The sequence below is a fragment of the Syngnathus leptorhynchus genome, chromosome 3 (assembly GCF_054491065.1).
Source record: "Syngnathus leptorhynchus isolate UIUO chromosome 3, UIUO_Slep, whole genome shotgun sequence".
NCBI classification, from domain to species: domain Eukaryota; kingdom Metazoa; phylum Chordata; class Actinopteri; order Syngnathiformes; family Syngnathidae; genus Syngnathus; species Syngnathus leptorhynchus.
This window is the reverse complement of record NC_141197.1, coordinates 20706453-20714155: the sequence shown is the minus strand read 5'-3', so window position 1 is coordinate 20714155 and position 7703 is coordinate 20706453.

The window sequence follows — 7703 nt, the reverse complement described above, 5'->3', positions numbered from 1 at the left end:
AATGACCTGCGGGCAACCGTCGGCGTCCACCCTGCCCGTCCGTCGTGCTTTCTCCATCCTCACGGCCTTCCTCCGAAAATTCCGGCGTTACCTGCGTGGATTCTTAACGCACGCTCAGCTGTCCAAAGTGTCTCGGTTGACCTTTCCCTGGCTTCTCGGCGGGCGCCGTCATCTCGCCGTGTCGGACAAAGACAGGGAAGAAAAACACTTGCAAAAAAACATCTGTTTGTCTGTATGTTGACGATACTTTCTTCTTTTCTTTTATTCGCCGTAATTGAAAAATAATTCAGGCGGCGTCGGGAGGAATCAATAAAGAATTAATGAAAGGAGAAGGCGGCGTCATTAAAGGCAATAAAGAGGGAGATGCGATGATGAAGATGGCATCACGCACACACGGATTCCAGTGTGTGTGTGTGTGTGTGTGTGTGTGTTTTGTGAGGAGGCGTCCTTGAAATCACATTTTCTTGTTTTTTTTCCATTTCTTTGCAATGCGATTAAAACCAAAATATGTGCCTGTGTCAAAATTGCCATACTCACCATAGCAGCAAAGAATAAGAATAAGAATAATACAATCTAAAGAAATAAATAAACAACAATATTTTAAAAAAGCCGCATGCAATCGGAAATCCTCCAAATTGGAACGGGGCCTTTTCCAAATGTGAATCCAAGTGAAATCTGTTCCAAACGCAGGGTAAACCCACAGATGAGATCCGGCCGGCCGCTCGGTGACGTGGACTGTAATTGGAAGCTCCAGCCTCGTCACTCCCACCCAAATCTACTGCGCAAGTCGGCCCGACTCGCTTCTGGGGCCAGATTTTACGGCTACTTTGTCTCTGTTTTTATATGGCCGTCGACTGGAGTATGATAGGCAAACTGAGAAGACTTAATAACAGGAATCTATCGGAGCTCATATTCACTCCGCCATAAAGCTGCCAGAGGAGACAATAGCGGCCGAGGTTAATGGCCGACCGGGCCGGCGAGATGATTATTGATTAGCTAAAGGTTGAGCTAATCATTAGGCTTCATCCATTTTTACGCACTCCTCGCCGTGACCTTTACCACTCGCCCCGGATTTCTCCGTACGATGATTTGATCACCTTCTTCTTCGTCTCGTCGGAGGAGGGATGGGATGGGGCGGGGGGGGGGGTGATGTAAAACAAGATGGGGAATGCCATTGAAAAGGACATCAAACGTACAAATGGCGACTTTGTAAGAGGACATTGGAATTGCAAACATACACAATGCTACCTCGGTAAAAAACTGACCGACGAAGAATCCAACAAAGACAGATGGACAAATGGCATGGCCACCCAATCCACCAACTTATCGACTTAATGAATCCACCAACCGTCCTGGATGACTTACCTAAATTTCTGAAAGCTAAAACGCTCCTCCAAAAAACATTTTCCGGAGGTAATAAAAGCTTTTCAGGGTGGCTTTTTGGGAAGTGGGAAGGATGGCGAGAAGGGCAATCATAACATCTGTATCCAAAAGGTAACGTTTACGGACGATGCTATGTTGGCACGCGCCCGCCCCGCCGCTCCGCTCCGCTCTTCTGTGTGCACTGAGAGTGAAAGCAGTCAAAATGTGAAACATCCGCTCTGAGGAAAACCTTGACACGGTGACAAGGAAATGGCTCGCGTCTAACAGCTCTATTTATTGAATGTTCCTGGCAGCGGCGGCCCTTTAAGCAAACCCAGACGGGACGCACATCTGCGCCCAATCACACGCCTCTGATCCCCTCGCCATTTCCATTTTGTTTGCCGGGGGGGAGGGAGGGGGGGGAGATGCCATGTTTATTTGAAGTAACGCTCAACTACTGAATGGCTGCATGTCCAGGGAGAGAGAAAGAGAAAGAGAGAGAGAGAGACCTTTCAAGTCCAACTTTGGAATTGGTTGACTTCCAAGTCGCAAATTTTCCCGTAGGAAATAAACCGGTCAAAAAACAGATTGACAAATTTAAGTCCGATTTGAACACTCCTAACTGTCATACAAGGACCAAAGCTTGGTGCGAACGTCTAATGGAATACTCCAGGCAGAATGATTACATGCTAACAGGTGATATGCTAGCAAGATGACCTGGCTGTGACATCGTTCAACATTTGAATGGTCACATTGCTATCGACAGAAATTTAGTAAGAAATGGAGGTCAACTGAGGATTGTGCATCAAGCCTTATTTCTTATGAAAACAGATTCATCGCTAACATGCTAGAGAGTTGCTACGCTAACTAAAATGTGCTTCTATTCGTAAGTCAGGAGCTGCGTGCCGAGAAGAAAAATGCCAACTGAATTGATTGGCGCCTTGCACTATGATGTCACACTATGATGTCACGCCATGAGGTCATTTGAGCGCTTTACCCTTCCGAAGCAACGACTTTGAACTCCGCCGAATCTAGCGGCGAGTGTACACTGCGGATGATTGAACTCATCCGCCGTCGCTTCTAGGCCGACTAAACCAATTCCGACGAGCGAGCGAGTGAGCGAGCGGTCCCCGCAAACAGCCACCCCCGCCCGCCCGCCCTCCCTCCCTCCTGTCTTTTAAATATTTCATCCCGTTGTCTTGAGCGGCTTTTGAGGGAGGAGGGGGGGGTAGACCCCGACGCCAAAGTGGAGCACAGAAGACATGACGGCGTCTGAGGCGTCAGGTGGCGATGATAAGAAGTGAAAAGGTGGAGAAGACACGGGAGTGATAACTAATGTACTTCCTGTGTACTTCCTCCTCGCCTCCTGTCAAGCTGGCCCGCCGCCACACCCGCTCTACGTCAACACACACACACAAAACTACTGTCAACCAATCCAGTTTATGGCACATGCGTGTGTGTGTGTCAGGTGGATCACACAAGAATGAATGAAGCACTTAGCGGAAAGTGACGCGTCCGCCCTCAAATGTACGCGTGTTTGGTGTTTGGTGGCGGCTCCAGGCAGGCCAGAAGTCAGGCGTGCAAATCTTGGCGGGAACAAGAACAGGTGGACGGGATGAGATTCCGCACGATATTTCCACGCCCCGTTGTGATTTGGAACACGGCGGCAAAAACACGACACAAAAGAAACGTAATCAAAGACACGGTTTGGCTCTTAACCCGTCGCCTTGTCAGGCGGCTTCCCGTGTTTAGTTACGAGAGCGCAACGTGACATCGCCGGGTCAACTCTTTGCCTTTTCTAGAGGCTACGTTAGAAATGAGAATTGTAAAGAAAAATAATGGAAGTTGTCAATGCAACGTATTTCGTATGTTTCTCAATTGGTAATACATTTTGGAATATTCCATTAAGGTAAGAGTCACTTTGTAAAGTTTGTCTGCACTTGACTCGTTAGCCTCAGACGCCACGATGTCACTCTTATTTCACATTTTGGAGGAAATAAATAACTTGCCGTGATCGAAGGGAAAGGAAAAAAAATGAAAGGGTGGAAATATCGATTTCCTGTTTGGCCTCATTTAATGTGAAATTGCATCATTCATCACTTTCACAAAACCAATAGGAAGAAAAAAGACAAAAAGGCCCCAAAAAGACAAAAGACACCTTCCATACTTTCCAGTGAATTCAACTTTGATGCACTTTAGTTGAATTCATTCTTGCCACTGAGACACAAACTCATATTTGAAATGTTTTTTGTTTGTGCCTTGAATTTGAAACTCTTGAATTTGAAAGCCTGGCTTGAAATCCCAAACATGAAGCTTAAGAGTGGTGGTCTTGTTTTTGGGACAAACCCCAACTTTGAAAGCCTCATCCTAGCTCCATGCCAGAACACTCCATCTATTTTGACAGCCGACCACTGTATTAAAATCCGCAGCCTGGCTTGAAACCCTTGAAGCACTCACACATACACACACACACACACACACACACACACACACACACACACACACACACACACACACACACACACACACACACACACTTTTTGTTCCGCTTGCCAGCCTGCTCACTGAACCTCCCTGCGTTTGTTTGACCTTTCAACTCTGAGCTCCCTCCTCAGGGGAAAATCACTATGATACACACACACACATGCACTCACTCACACACACACATTTCTTCATGTTTCCAGTGAGTGGATTTTGCCTGGCTGGTGCCTGGTGATCATCCCTAGGAACAGATAAAAGGATGTATCCCATTCGCAATCCCTGCACATGCGTGCACACACACACACACAAACACACACACACACACACACACACACACACACACACACACAGCTTAACACTTCCTGATCCTCTGTGGGGAAGAGTGACACTTGAGAGGGAAAAGCCTGGGCCAACATCCTCTAAACCTGCGATGCGTTGTCAGGGCAATGCGCCGGTCAGCGTCCGCCCGCCGTCCGTCACGCCGCTTTCCGTTTTCACGGCCGTCATTCAGCGCCCCGAAATCCCAGCGGTCCGCCGTGGTTCTCCGCCCGGTGGTCCTGCGCGGTAATCTGCGGCGGCGAGCACCATATGTGCTCTTTTGCGCCCGTGTCAGCTCAGCTCATGTCTCCGCTAACCCTTCCTCCGTTTGCACGCTCGGGGGTTGACTTGAGATTTCCGGTCAAAGTTTTTTGCGTTTGGTATTTTCGGCAGGTTGCGCCGTTGTGGGGGTGAACATAGGTGAGGTCACTTTGCTTAGAGACCACGTGTCAGGACACACACCTCCCCCCAAATATCTCAAAATGGTGTTTTAAAAAAAAAAAAGAATAACAATGATGATAATAACATATTCAATGGATTTATTCCTACAAATATTCAGATGCTTTGATACAGGCTAATATTTATGGGAAAAAAAATCCCCAAATCACCATCACACATATCAAGCTGCATTTTGATCAAATCCACCAAAAACCATCAGCGTCACACCTGCTTTGAAAAATATTCATCAGATTGTGGGCACATATTGGAAAAAAAATGCCAGAGTTCCCAATTAATACCAAAGCACATAATTGGCAAATAATCAAGCTCAAACCCTATTTGTCATTGCGGGGCGGTCCAAATCGATGCCTCGGTTAGTCGCTTCAATCCCCGTTAAGGCTTTCCCGCTCGACTGGAATCCTAACTTGACCCTTAACCCTTGTTTAATGAAACCTGGTGAGCGTTCCTTTTGTTTGTCTGTCTGTCACCCAGAAATAGACTAATGAGCAAAATGGATGGCTGGCTGGCTGGCTAGCTGGCTGGCCGGCTGGCTGTATGGAAAAGGCAAACCGTAACTTGCGAGCCATCAGCCTCGCTCCACCACGTAAATGCAGACGCGGCTTTATTAATATAAAGGCACAGCGTAATTAAAATGACAGACGCATAGCAGCGAGGCGGCGCCGAGCGGCATCTCGTTTGATTCTAACAAGCGGGCTCCTAACGAACAAGTCATACATAGGAGCCAGCGCAATATTCCGTCCTATTTTGCACACATTTCATCCTCTTGGCCCGACTTCCTCGTTAGCATTAGCGCATGATGATGATGCGGCTATGAAGATAATGTCATTTGCAGTCGCGACCAAATGAGGAAAGCGCCTTATTTCATCTGGTCCAGGTGGTCCCTCCGAGACCCCCGGCCGGCGGAACAGCCTTGCCGATGTGTAACAGTAATGGAGAGCAGCAAAGAGGTCCTCCTTAATGGCTCCCGCGCATGCCAGGCTGGATCGCAGCCCTCTCATTAACGGCACTGGACACGCTACGCTGTGCATGTGTGCATGTGAGAGCGAGCAAGAGAAAGAGAGAGATTAGAGCTATGCATGTGAGAATTGGCAGCGATAACGCAAGATTTAGAGAATAAAAGATGGGATGTCTGTGTGTGCGCTTTTACATGTCAGAACCCGTAGGCCTGTTCTTAAAGTCTACACACCCCTGTAAAAAAAAAAGAGAAAACCTTTTCACCGTTATTGTGAATGAGTATTTTTGAAAATCCATCAAGATGAAATGAAGAAATAAACAGATGAGATATTATGCTTGCACAAATGTGCACACCCTTGAATAACGGGGATCTTCAGAAATAAAAAATAAAAAATCACGTACCACTTTTTGTCCCTCTGATTAAGCGCAAATAAAGTTCAGTTCAGTGTGTGTGTTTGTGTGCCAAGGAGACATCAACATTTGCCGTTGTAAATGACTACTTGAGTGATCTCATCTCCTCTTTTGGATGTACTGTGCGTGTGCATGTGTGTGTGCACGTGCACGCCACATGAACAGCGTCTGCATGGCTGAGTGATGTTTCCTTTTTTATTCATTTTTTCTCACGCTGTAAATGTTTCCTTTCTTCCTCGTTTGCATTACAGATGTTACGTCTCTGCCCCGCATGTGTACGCGCGTGGCCGCTTTGCCGTGCGCAGGTCGGAATTTCCCCCAGCAGTCGCCATCAGTAATAGCGGCTGTAATGAGCTGCAGCTGTCAGCATGTTTCCGCCGCACACACCGGGGCACATAAAACACACAATCCGACGAAGTCGTGAGTCACTCAGCGGTGCGCCGTCGCACTTTGCGCCGTGAAAAGTCTTCACGCTGGCATCACGAAGAGAACATTTGTTGTTGTAATATGCCAAAAGTAAAAGAGCGGCTTGTGCATTTTGAGCGACATTGAAAAACGCAGTGAGCTCTTCATACATGTCCGAAATACCAACTAAAGGCAAACCTTCCTAAGTGCCGGGCTTCTGCGTGAAATGGCGTCACCCGTTGCCGTTGGCCCTCTTGCGCCCTCTGCTGTCGACCAAAATTGACGTCAAAGCGCCAATTTGTTTTCACATCGCAATCATTCCATGTTGACGGTAGCTGGGTGTCTTCTTTGGGGTTTCCCGTGGATAAATGACGCCAACCATTGTTCATTTCGTCTTTTTATTTGAATAGACTTGGACACGGTGACGTGCATTTCCAAGTTTACTCGAGATGGCTTCAACGAAACCTCCAAGCTAGAATGCAAATTCTCACGGGCTTGAGTGAATTTCCGGCTGAAAGAAACTTTGTTTTTGTAAAGTCACATTTGAATGACAAAGATGATTTTTATGATCGCGTTTTTTTAAAATTTTTTGTCCATGCAAAATGAGTTACCCACAGTTAACTGGATCAGAAGCTCAAGTGTTCACTTCCATAACTTGCTCTCCTTCCTCTCCTTTGTTTTCTTCTTGCGACGTCTTCTGGCATCCAGGTCGCCTCAAAAAGACAAAGACAGAGGAAAATGAAGCCGCCCCAGACCGCCCATTTGGACTCGACATTGTCATTATCCGACAGATTTTGCTTGCCGGACGTATCGAGGAGGAAAATTGCCATCTTTGCACCACAGCAACGCCCCCTGTGGAGCATTTTTAGCGACATTTGCCAATGGTGCCTTGATCCGAGTGCTCCAATCTGACTCCATGATCAGTACAGACCAAAGCGAGCGCCATTGGCTCGCCACGGCCCAGCTGAGGCGGCGCTCGCTTGCGGTTGAGAGCGCCGCTGACCTCTGCTGACCTCTGCTGACCTCTGCCAATGGTTATCTGCCTTCACTCTAACTTTGTAGATGGCACTTTAATTTTGAGGCGCTGTGCACGGGACAGTGATGTATAGGCTGCATCAAGGAGGCCTTAAATGAGCCCGCTCCCTGGTGGCCACAGTGACCGACCGCAACATCACATGCGTGTGTGTGTGTGTGTGTGTCTCTGAGTGTGGCGACTTACTAATAGCGAAGCAAGAAAGAAACAGGGCTGGTCAGCACTTGCCCCGCCGACCCCGCCTGCGCCGCAGCCCGACCCGACCCGGCAGGAGGCGGTG